The following is a 12,646-nucleotide window of genomic DNA, read 5'->3' as shown; positions in this document are numbered from 1 at the left end:
TAAATAAACTTTCAAAGATGCTTACACTACCTCTTGAAGGGGGAATACTTATACTTTATACTAACATAACAATTACTACACAGGCTAAACACTTTAACTATTATCTAACTACCTTTAGCACACGTGCTCTGGTATATACGTAGTCTAAGCGTGAAAGCAATTTGCTGAAAGGGTAAACACACAACTACAATTTGCCTTATATACAGTTAAATGGAGTCTCTACACTTCTTAGATCTTCTACAGAATTTCTCTAACACGATTCAGTCCTGGAACGTTCACTGCTCCCGTGATATCAGCTGGCAGTTGATTGGTGACTGAGGGCTTTGATGTTCAAGTTGTTCTTCAGATCTTTCTAAATCTTAAAACAAAGGATAACTGAAAAATCGATAGAGGCACAACATCATAATAACAACATAAAATTTCTGTTGGCAACTGTCTGTGTAGTGTTCAGACACAACTGTGTCCTGACAGGTCCACTTCTGATCCATGTGTGGAGTACCAAGGCTGTGTGATGACATCTCTGTTCACTGGATCTCGTGTATTCAGAGGCACACAGTCTGGTCAGATGGACAGGTGACCTTTCTGAACCTGCCAACAAAACACAGACACTTCTCTCCTTGAAGTTAATGAATTACACTAATCAAATGCTTTTAGGGCATCAATTTCTCCCACTTTATTTAAAAAAAAAAAGAAAAAAAAAAGAGATGTACTTCTGTTATACACAACATTAACACAAAACCATATACACAATGAATAAGAACTTATAGCAGTTAAAAATCAATTAAATCTTAAACATTATTAATAACATATATAATATAAAACTACTATTAATTACTAAAACACTGCACCAGCATCCCATAGTTAGCAAACAAACAGAAACAAAAAAAAAAAAATCAGTGAAGGATTGGATAATCACCTCCGGAATTGATTCTCCAAGCTCACTTCAAAATTGATCCACCTGTCATATTAATAGGGTCAAATTGCTGAGTCAAAAAGTGACTCAAATACTGATTTGGTACAGAAAACATCTGGATCTGTTGGCAAACATTCCGTCCAGGTAAAGTCAAGGCTTGGCCAGGGCCTGGCTTTAAACTGGAAAGATGCCTCTTAACTCATTTCTAAAACAAGGTTCTCAATAGTAGCAGCTATGAGATGCTTACAGCATAGCAAACTGTTAAAATGCATTTGTACAAAGCAAATGATCAGGAGCCTTAGGTACCAGACCAATTAAACCATGCAGCAGTTGGTTTAATCTGAAGCCTCTCCCATGGCAGCTGATCCTCAGCAATGGTACATCTTCTTAAAATTCTGGAAACACTGAAAAATAAGAAAGCTATAACAAACAAAAACTGCAGAGATTGCAACAACCAATAGAACTCCTGATGGAGTCAAAGGTGTCACAGACTGCATTCACTTCTATCCACAAACAGGTGTTCATCAGCGTTCTGTCACAGCTGTTTCAGCTGTAGCTATCTTCCTCTCTCTAGGAAAATAACTATACTTTGCAGTCTAGACAGGTGTCTCCAATAAAACATAAAACAATTTAAATTAAACAATATTTAAACCTAACAATAATTATTTATGACAAAAGGAAATAACAAAACATAACCTTAAAAGAATATCTAAGTTATAAAACTTAACTTAAAAACATTCAAGACTAAACATAATAAAACTTGACTATTCTTAATTCTATTAACACTTAATCTATATTAAAATAAAAACATACCTTAATCTTATTCTGTTACTACAAAAAGCAACTAAAAGTTTGATATATACTTTTTAAACACAAAATAATAGTAACATGGATTCACTATAAAGATTATAAAAATGTGACAAATACATCACAATTCTATGTCATCTAGCTTTGAAAATAACCCACAATAACTGCAAATGTTACTAAAAATACTTATTCATAACAGGAATTTGCCTAGTATATACTCAAATTGGTTAGGATTTTAAAGTGCAGTTTTTCTAGAGAAAAACCACAACAACACAGGATTTGGCAAGGTGCCATTCAGCTTTTGTAGCACTTTTCAGAAGCATTAAGTCCAATTCTTAAACTAAAATCCAAAATTGGTATATATGCAGTTATATGTGTTTTATAGAACAAAAGGACTCACATTGAAATTACCTTATTCAAATTGTGGAAAAAACAAGCAAATAGATAATATATGCTCTAACTTAACTTTGTCTTGTACAGTAAAGTTCTCTTAACTAATTATTTTTTAAACCACAAATCTCTTCTGTAGATAACATTAATTGGAGGATTTTCTTAGAAGCTGTAAATCACACCATATTTTAACCTTAGGTTCTAAAACCAATTATTGCAAGGCAACTTCTGTTAAACACTTTTTTTTTTTTTTTTTTTAAACATTCAAAGAATCACAATAACTTCTCTAGTAAAATCCTAAAAACTGCAATTGCATAAACTCATAATTACTTAAAACACAAAATTAACTCTAAAAGGGTATATAAAAACATTTTGAAAACCCAATAAATCATGACTTTTTAACAAACTGGGTACTATCCCAGTGCTTTTTCTTAGAGAGGGAGCGGAGAGGTGGACTGCCCGCCCTGCCGCTGCTGCAGCTCTGCTGTTATCTTTCTTCACATTCTCCAAATACTCTCGCAGAGAGGAAAAACAGAGAGAAAGAAGAAAAAAAAACCCCACAAAATCAACTTTAACAAATGCAGGGGGTTTTTTGTTTTGTTTTGGGGTTTTTTTCTCTCAATTTCTCTCTTGCTGTTTGCAGATAGAAGAAAAAGGGCACGATTTTACAAAAGCAGGTGATGTTACATAAAAAGTCTCTCACGGCCAGGTGCTAACAACGGCGATCATGGCAGCTTATCAGCGTGTCCTTGGAACTTTTCTTGCACTGCCTCTGCCCTGGGGGTGCCTTTCTTCTCTGCGCACACCTGAGTGCTCCCCCATGTGCCCCTGGTTCGGGTGGAAACCAATCTCAATTTGGCTTCTTTTCTTCCAGGGTGGTAAAGATGGAACTTAAATAAGATTGTAATGCTAAAAGTGACTCCAAAAATGAAGCAAATATTTCTGGATGTATCACATCCTGCCATAACTGAACAGATTCTGTTCGTTGTTTCAGCGTTCCCTGTGGAACTTCTTTCTCATTATTTTCTTCTCTTTGACTCTCCCTCCCTCTCTCCATGGGCAATATAGATAGGAGAGCTTGCCCAGCAGTGGGAGGTAAAGGCATCTGCCGCTGTGACGCAGGTAGAATTACGGGGCTCACAGCTTCAGCATATCTCGCTTTTCTGTTTTCTAAGGTATTAATTACAATCTGCCAAGTTCGACCGAGAGACACAGTGTCCTTGCTCTTTTCCGTAATTGCCATTTCCCATATCAGAACCCTTATATCAGTCCATTCTTCGACCATTCATTCGACGACTGCAAAAAGCAGTGTGAGCACTGCAAATGCCCATGACAATTAGCCCATATAATGAGCATATCCAGGTCCTTTTCCCAGGCTGCTCCGCCTCGTTTAACGAGGATGCTGAGAAGCAGTTTTTCTGCCGCCGCAAATTCCACATCCATGCTAGCGGCCTGCGGCAGGGGGGAAGGTTGCGACCCTTCTACAGCACCCCTGCCCTTCGGACTCCCCCAGCGACTCACCCCCGTTGATTCGTGAGCCGCCTATCTGGTACCGATCCAAGGCAGCGTCTGTCTGCACTCAGATCCGCTCCACCAACCTCGGTCCAAGGCTCCGTCCCACCGTGCATGGACCCACCGAAGCCCCCCAGCCCACAGGGTGTCCCGTTCGAGCGCCAAATATTGAGAGACCGCCAGCTCTTCACCACTCTTCACAGAAGTAATCATGAACGCTGTTTATTTCTGTCTTTAGCACACCTTTTTTAGGGTTTTACAGGGTCTGCAGGCAGAGCAAGCTACCATTGGCTAGCACACACAAGTTTACATATTTTCCCTTGTACACAAGAATATTGTTTTGCTTTACTCTCTCTTCTGCAGGAAGGTTTCAAGGATTTTAGCCCTTAATAGCACGACTTATTTCAAAGGCTGGTTTGTGCATACAGGCCTTTAATAATATATAAAATATATCAACACACAGCTTATATTTATATGGTTATCAGAAGGCACCGTGCTTAATTGCAGCTGGTTAGGAACTCATCACTGGTTGGTAATGGTGAGTGTACACGTCAATCCAAACTTTTCTCTCTAACAATATTTACATACTTTTTCTACTGATTCCCATGGGACAGATCCCTTGTTACTACAGGTGCACTTGTTTTTCTCCCCAAGAATAGTTTGTTATGTTAACAAACTTGTCACTCTCAGGATGTTTTTGCATGGGAACTTATCAGGCTAGCTGCTAGCTACATTAAGCCCACGTAACAAGCCCTAAACCATGATTTTCCAAGTCCTTTCTTTTGTAAGGTTTTACCTTTATGTGACAGGGTGTTGTGGACAGCAAAGTCCAAACGTGGGTGTGTCTCAAATCTCTCCCAGTCCGGGTCTGGATCTCTCTCAATTCAGTGCAGGCATGGGTTTCTTCCCAGCCCCCTCTCCAGGCTGTTCAAACAGGAGGCTGGGTTAAACCCTTCCCCTGTCCTCAATTCTAAATCCTCCTGTGCCACTGAACAAGTTTCATACTGCAGTCACCGAGCTCTGCTCATCCATTTAGAGGCTCTGTTGGGGTACGTGGGAGAAGGTGAGGAGGGGTCCCCGGGGGTCGTGTCCCCCCCCGGGAACGCCTGTGACTCCCCCATGTCCCCCCCATGCCGGGCTCACCCCCTTTTGTCTCTGCCAGAGCTCCTGACCCAGCTCCTGCTGTGCCCTGGGAGGGGCTTTGGGGAGCCCCCCTGGGACCCCCTTGGATCCCCATTCCTGGGCCCTGGGACCCCCCGCATCTCCTTCCCCAGCTCCGGGACCCCCTGCACCCCCTTCTCCTGCACCAACACCGCCCTGCACCCCCTTTCCCGGGGATCCTCCCCTGCCAGCCCCTGGATCCCCCGGTTCCGTCAGCCCGGGGACCCCCGGAGCCCCATTCCCGGCCATCCCGGGGCACCGCACCCCCAGGCCTCCCTTTCCAGGGAAAGCCGAGCTGGGCACGGGGCTCTCCAGCCGCTCTGGGATTTCTGATCACCCAAAGGAGAGGCAGAGAGCAGCAGAGAGAGAGAGAAGGAGATTGGGAATCGGGGCTCGGGCTCCCAGCGGCCGCTCCTGCTCCGCCGGGGCTGGGGAGCCGCAGCCGCAGGAAAAATGGGATCCGCGGATCCCGGGGCTTCCCCCGCTTTGGGCCGAAGCCGGCGGGTTCCAGGCAGAGTTTGAGCGCAGGGCCCGGGAGTTCAGCCCAGTTTGTCCCGGTGGTCCCGCAGTGCGCGGCCGAGGAGGGTCCCGGGGGATCCCGGGAGGGGATCCCGGGGAATTCCCTGGAATTGCCCCGTCCCCTCCCCCGGCGCTCCCTCGGCACTTTCGCTTCCGCCTTGGCCGCCCTGCGCCGCCGGGATCTGCCCGGCGACCGGTGACGTCACTGCAGCCTCGGGCTGCCACTGGCGGGCAGCAAAGAGCGGCGCCAATGGCGGGGCCGGAGGCGGCTCTGGGGGCGGGGCCGGGGCTGTGGGCGGGGCCGCAGCGGAGCAGCGCGATGGCTCCAGCGCTGGGGCCGGGGGCGCTCCCGGGGGGCGGCGAGAGGTGAGGGGGACCCCCGGCACCGGGACTCTTTGATCGCCCATTCCGGGGCGCCGAGGGGCCCCTAAACCTCCATTCCTGGGCGCCGCCATCCCACCGAACCCCCATTCCCGGCCGTGGGTCCCACCCTGCACCCCCTTATCCGGCACCAGGAACGCCTGCACCCCTTTCCCGGCCATCCCGCTTCTCGCAGCCCCAGAGCCCCCTTCTCCTTGACCCATTTACCCCCTGGACCCCTATTCCTGCCTCTCCCAGCACCCAGCCCCTCCTTTCCTCAGCACTGAGGACACCCGGGACCCCTATTCCCAGCCATCCCGGCTTTCCCTGCCCTCTCCTGGCAATGGGGACACCGGGGACCCTTGGAGCTCCCTTTCCTGGGTACAGGAACACCCTGAACTCCAGCCATGCCACATCTAGCCAGCCCTAGCCTCCCCTCTTGTCAGTCCTGGCATCCCCAAATGCCCTTCCCGGCTCTCCCCGTTCCCCTTTTCCTTCAGCTGTGACCCCCCCGATCCCAAATCTCCAAATGTCCCCCCAGTTCTCCTCTCCCTGCGTTCCCTGCACGCGGCGCTGTCGGAGCCTGGCCCGGGCTTCCCGCAGTCCATGTCCATGGGGTCCCTGGCTGGGATCCCCTTCCAGCGCCGCCGCAGCGAGCGGGGCCGGGCGGAGCCGCAGCCCCGGGGATGGCGGCCGGAACCGAGCCGGGATCTTGGGATAGCCAGGGCTGGGATCTTGGGATAGCCAGGGCTGGGATATTGGGATAGCCAGTGCTGGGATATTGGGATAGCCAGGGCTGGGATCTTGGGATAGCCAGGGCCGGGATTTTGGGATAGCCAGAGCTGGGATATTGGGATAGCCAGGGCTGGGATATTGGGATAGCCAGAGCTGGGATATTGGGATAGCCAGAGCTGGGATCCTGGGATAGCCCAGGGCTGGGATATTGGGATAGCCAGGGCTGGGATATTGGGATAGCCAGAGCTGGGATATTGGGATAGCCAGGGTTGGGATATTGGGATAGCCAGGGCTGGGATATTGGGATAGCCAGAGCCGGGATATTGGGATAGCCAGAGCTGGGATATTTGGATAGCCAGAGCTGGGATACTGGGATAGCCAGAGCTGGGATATTGGGATATCCAGAGCTGGGATATTGGGATAGCCAGGGCTGGGATATTGGGATAGCCAGGGCTGGGATACTGGGATAGCCAGGGCTGGGATATTGGGATAGCCAGGGCTGGGATATTGGGATAGCCAGGGCTGGGATATTGGGATAGCCAGGGCTGGGATATTGGGATAGCCAGAGCTGGGATATTGGGATAGCCAGGGCTGGGATATTGGGATAGCCAGGGCTGGGATATTGGGATAGCCAGGGCTGGGATCTTGGGATAGCCAGGGCTGGGATATTGGGATAGCCAGAGCTGGGATATTGGGATAGCCAGAGCTGGGATATTGGGATAGCCAGGGCTGGGATATTGGGATAGCCAGGGCCGGCACAAGGAGCGGCACCGGCACGGGGCCAGCGGGGAGCTGCAGATGCTGCAGCAGCGGCACAGCCAGAGCGGGGCTGAGCGGGGGGAGCCGGGGCTGGGGGATCTGTGGGGCTGCGATGGCAACTGTGGCACCGCCATGGGGATCCCTGAGATCCAGGCTGAGGGATTAACAAATTCCCTGGCTCACAGCTGCAGGGAATGTCTCCGGAAATATGTCAGATATGGGCGGGAAGTGCTGGAGTGTAAAGGTGGGGAGGGCAGAATTCCCATGGGAATATGGGAATGAGAATGTGGGATCAGGGAGGGCAAAATTTGGGAACATTTGAATTCCCATGGAAATTCCATGGATGGATCTCAGACATCATCCCATTCCCACGGGACCTCCACGGATGGATCCCGCTGCTGTCCCATTCTGTAGATGGATCTCACTGCTATGCCATTCCCATGGAATTCCATGGGCAGATCTTCCTATCCCACTGCCATGGGAGCTCCAATCCGGTTCCCCCCAAACCCATCCTGGGGGACCCCCCATGACCCACCCATCCACCCCAAACTCTTCCTGGGTCCCCCCTCATCCCCCCACAACGGGAATTCCTGGGAGTCCCCCTGTGTCCCCTCCCCCAGGACTTTGGGGGTCCCACCCGACCTGTCCGTGCACCCCCAGATTTCTTCCACAGCCCCCCTGTGATGGTGGAGGGTGGGGGCCGAGTGCTGGTGACCCCCTGCCTGCAGTAGATCCAGCGGTGAGGGCAGTTCGGGGGGTCCCTCAGCATTTGGGGTCCCTGGGATTTGGGGTGACCCCCCGGGTCCCCCAGGATCTCCCTGAACACGCTGACGCTGCCCGTGCACAGTGAGAAGGTTCAAACCCGGCACGGGGTCCCCAGCACTGCCACCCGCATCGCCCAGGTACCCCCAAACCTGCCGAGAACCCCCAAACCCCCCGGGACACCCCAACCTCCCCTGATCCCAAACACATCCCTGGATGCTCCAAAAACTCCCCAAAACTGCAAAACCCCATACAGAAATTGAGAAGGTTCATACCCGGCATGGGCTCCCCATCTCCATCACCAGCAGGTTCCCCAAAACAACCCACCCCTAAAAATGTCACTTAAAGCCGTCATGATCCCCCCTCAAAAGGGGTTTGTGGAGCTGCGGCCGCACAAACACCCTAAAATGGGGAGGAAAAAACCCCTGTAGTGGTGGGATCCCCCCGAAATACCTGAAAAAGAGAAAAACTCCTCTTCAGAGGGGCCTGAAGACCCTGAAAGGCCCTGGAAGAGGGACAAGATCCCCTCCTCTGCTGGGGCCTCCCCGAGCCGGGAACTCTCCCGTTCCTGCACTCGGGGGAGCCCCGAACGACGGCGGCTCCTGGGCTGAGCCCCCCTCAGCCGGGGCTGCGGGGGGAACTGGGGGGGCTGGGACGGGGCTTGGGGGTCCTGGGGTGAACTGGGGGACCCTCAGTGCTCCCACCTCCCCCTGTCCCCCTGTCCCGCCCCGTTCCCATTGTTCCCCCAAACCTCCGCTGCCCCCAGCTCGGTTTGGGGGGGACCCAGCCCTTTGCCATCGTGTCCCGGCCCGGCCCCGCTCACCCGAGGGCTCCGAACCACGCCCAGGGACAGAGGAGGGACAGAGGAGGAGGAAGAGGAGGGACAGAGGAGGAGGAAGAGGAGGAGCAGGAGGAGGAAGAGCTGGAGCAGGCAGAGGAGGCTCCACGTGCACTCCCCGCTCTCTGGATCTGCAGCTCCTTCGGGACCATCGCCCCCCATCCCGCAGGTGCCCGGGGAGGGGGAGCTCGCCCCAAATACCCCGGGGCTCCCTGGGTTTGGGGTTTTTGGGGGGGATGTTTGGGGATGGCAGGGCTCCAGGGCCGAGCCGCAGATGCTCCTCGGGGGGACACCGGGGGTCCCCGGGAGGTGTTTTCGGGGGGTCCCGGTGGCGGCAGAGCCCCAGCAAAGGGGCCGGGGGGATGCGGGTCCCCCCGCGGTGGGGGTTGGGCTTCCCGGGCCGGGCCCCCCGAGCTCTGCCGGGGCCGCGGGGGCGGGGGGACCCCGGTTTTGGGGAGCCCGGGAGAGCCGCGGCTTCCCTGAGCGGGACCCCAGAGAGGGGGGGACCCCTGGGATTGCCGGGACCCCGGGGAGGTGCTGGGGCTGGAGGGGCGGCACGGCTGGGAAAGGGGTTCGGGGCTCCCGGTGCCGGCAGTGGGAGCCCAGTTGCTCCCCCCGTGTGGTTCCAGTGTCCTCGGCACCGCAGGACGAGCCAAATCACTCCCAGTCATTCACTATTAGGGTACAATTTGTCTCCATTTTCCCCAAATGTTGTCTCAATTATTTCCCCCACTTTTGCTCCATTTTCCCCCAATTTATTCCCATTTTTGCACAGTTTTATTTATTTTTTCCCCAATTTTCCCCCATTTTTATTTCATTTTTTCCCTATTTTTTCTCCATTTTTCCTCATTTTTATCCCATCTTCATATAATTTTCCCCCATTTTATCCTATTTTTTTATTTTTCCCTAAGTTTTTCCCCATTTTTCTCCTTTTTTCCTCCATTTCCCCCTTTTTTTATCTCATTTTTTTCTCTATTTTTCCCTATTTCCCCCCCATTTTTCCTCCACTTTCCCTTAACTTTTTCCTCATGCTTTCTCATTTTTTCAGTTTTTTTCCCCATATTTAATCTACTTTTTCTCAATTTCCTCATTTTACACCACTTTTGCTCCATTTTTCCCCAATTTTTTCCTTATGTTCTCTCCTATTTTCTGCATTTTCTGCCATTTTTCTCCCATTTTTCCTTCACTTTTACCATTTTTATTCCCTTTTTCTTCCATTTCTCTCCCAGCTTCCTCCTTTTTTTCCCCATTTTTATCCCAATTTATTCTCATTTTTCCCCATTTTTCCCAATTTTCTTCCATTTTTTTCTCCATTTTTTCCCCAATTTTTCCTCCATTTCTCTCCCATTTCCAGCATTTTTCCTATTTTTATAGCATTTTCCCCATTTTTCTCTCATTTTTGCTCCATTTTTCCTCCATTTTTCTCTTTTTTCCCATTTTTTCCAGCTTTTTCCAGATTATTTTTTTCTTTCTTTTCCTCACTTAATCCTGTATTTTTTCCCATTTTTCCCAATATTTTCCCCAATTTTTTTCCTCCCTTTTTTCCCATTTTTCCTGATTTTTCCCTATTTTTTTTCCCAAATTTTTCCTGGTTTTTTCCTGTTTTTTTTTCTATTTCTTTTCCTGATTTTTCCCTCATTTTGCACATTTTTTTTCAAATTATTTCCCATTTTTTTCCTGATTTTTGCCTCTGATTTGTCCCAATTTTTCCCCATTTTTTCCTGATTTTTGCCTGTTCTTTACCTAAATATTTCCTGGCTTTTTCCCAATTTTTTTCCATTTTCCAAGGGTTTTTTTCCCCGCCTTCTTTTCCTCATTTTTTCCCTGATTTCTTCCTGGATTTTTTTCCCAAATTTTTCCTGGTCTTCTTCCTCTTTGATTTCCTGATTTTTCCCCTGTTTTTTCCCAATTTTTTCCCCCATTTTTTTCCAGAATTTCCCCCATTTTTTCCTGATTTTTCCCTGTTCTTTTCCCAGTTTTTTCCAGGTTATTCCCTAATTTTTTTCTAAATTTTCCCCTGATTTTTCCCTGTATTTCCTAATTTTTTTTCCTGATTTTTCCTGATTTTTTCCAAGTCCCTTTCCTCTCTCTTTTCTTGATTTTCCCCATTTTTTCCTGATTTTTCTTGATTTCTTTTCCTGATTTTTCCTCTTTCTTTTTCTGATTTCTTCCCAATATTTTCCCAATTTTTTCAAAAATTTTCCTTGATTTTTTTGTGGTTTTGTTCCCATTTTTTTCCCTAGATTTTTCCATTTTCCTTTCCCAAATTTTTCTGGTTTTCCCCAAATTTTCCCTGATTTTTCTTCATTATTTTTTTTTTGATTTTTCCAGGTTTTTTTATCCTTTTCCTGATTTTTTCCCCTGATTTTCCTTTTTCTTTACAATTTTTTCTGATTTTTTTCCCAATTCTTTTTCTGATTTTTATGCAGTTTTTCCCCAAATATTTCTGGCTTTACGTTGATTTTTTCAATTTTTTTCCAAATTTTTCCCTGATTTTTTTCCCAGGGTCTTTTTGTCTTTCTTTTCCTGATATTGTACCTGATTTTTTCCCAATTTTTTTCATGCTTTTCCCATTTTTTCCTGATTTTTTCCTCTTCTTCTCCCAAATTTTTCTAGTTTTTTCTCAGTTTCTTCTCAAATTTTCCTGGTTTTTCCCATTTTTTTTTCCCATTTTACCAGATTTTATTCCTCTTTCTATTCCTGATTTTCCCCGATTTTTCCCAGTTCTTTCCCAGTTTTTTTTCCTGATTTTCCCATTTTCCCCAAATTTTTCCTGTTTTTTCTTGATTTTTTCCTTCTTTTCCTATTTTTCCTGATTTTTCCTCATGTTTTCTGATTTTTCCTGATTTTCCCATTTTTTTTCTGCTTTCTTTCCTGATTTTTTTCCCTGAGTTTTCCTTGAGGTTTCTCCTTTTTTTTTCCCCCAAATTTTTCCTGGTTTTGCCAACTTTTTGTCAAATTTTTCCCTGTTTTTCCCAAATTTTTCCCATTTTTTCCCTGCTTTTTCCCCAAATTTTTTTGATTTCGCCCTGGGGTTTTTTTCTGTTTTTTCCCTGATATTTCCCCTTTATTTTCCTTGAATTTACCCTGGTTTTTTTCCCATTATTTTCCCATTTTTCTAGTTTCCCTTGCACTCCCAGTCTGATCCCAGTCACCCCCAGTATGAGGCTAGTGGCCCCCAGTTGCTCCCTGTCAGTGCCAGTATGACCCCAGTAGCCTCCAGTGTGATCCCTGGGACTCCCTGTCTCTCCCAGTATATCCCAGTCAGCCCCAGCACGCTCCCAGTCATTCCCAGCTCCTCCCAGTTCCTCTCAGCATGATTCCAGTTGCTCACAGCCACTCCCAGTCAATCCCAGTATGATTCCAGTCACCCTCAGTGGGATCCCAGTCTCAGCCAGCATGGACCCAGCTGCTCCCACTGTGATCCCAGTATGATCCCAGTTGAGCATGATCCCAGAATAGTTGTAATTCTTCCCAGTTCCTACCAGCATGATCCCAGTTGTCCCTGGAATAGTCCCAGTCCATCTCAGCATGGTCCCACTCACTCCCAGTTTCTCCCACTGTGATTCCAGCTGTTCCCAGTTATGGTCACAGTCACTCCCAGTATATCCCAGCTGCCCAGAGCATGCTTGTGCTCATTCCCAGTCATTCCCAGTTACCCCAGTAAGGTTCCAGTTACCCCAGTACAAACCAGTCCCTGCCAGTGCTGCCACTCCTGGGATCCCCCAGCCCTCTCTGTGTTCCCCCCTCCTGCATCTCCCCAGAGCAGCCCCAAGGGCTGGCAGTCCCCAGCCAGGGTCCCCAGCCAGCCCCAGGTTGGATCTGCAGCCCCCAATTTTCCCAGTTTCCCTCTCCTTTTCCCCGGGCCGGGTTCCCCCCGTCCCCAGCGG

At 48.8% G+C, this 12,646-nt stretch overlaps 2 pseudogenes; one reads left to right on the top strand and one right to left on the bottom strand.

Moving 5' to 3' along the window:
* The window catches only part of LOC131586383 (zinc finger protein 850-like), a 434,360-nt pseudogene that overhangs the window by 318,475 nt on the left and 103,239 nt on the right, over positions 1 to 12,646 (top strand).
* Positions 1 to 12,646, bottom strand: part of LOC131586382 (zinc finger protein 208-like) — a 761,426-nt pseudogene that overhangs the window by 734,343 nt on the left and 14,437 nt on the right.

The sequence above is a fragment of the Poecile atricapillus genome, chromosome 19, assembly GCF_030490865.1.
Source record: "Poecile atricapillus isolate bPoeAtr1 chromosome 19, bPoeAtr1.hap1, whole genome shotgun sequence".
In the NCBI taxonomy this organism is placed as follows: domain Eukaryota; kingdom Metazoa; phylum Chordata; class Aves; order Passeriformes; family Paridae; genus Poecile; species Poecile atricapillus.
The sequence above is the reverse complement of the archived record's forward strand: the minus strand, read 5'-3'. Positions and strand labels throughout refer to the sequence as shown.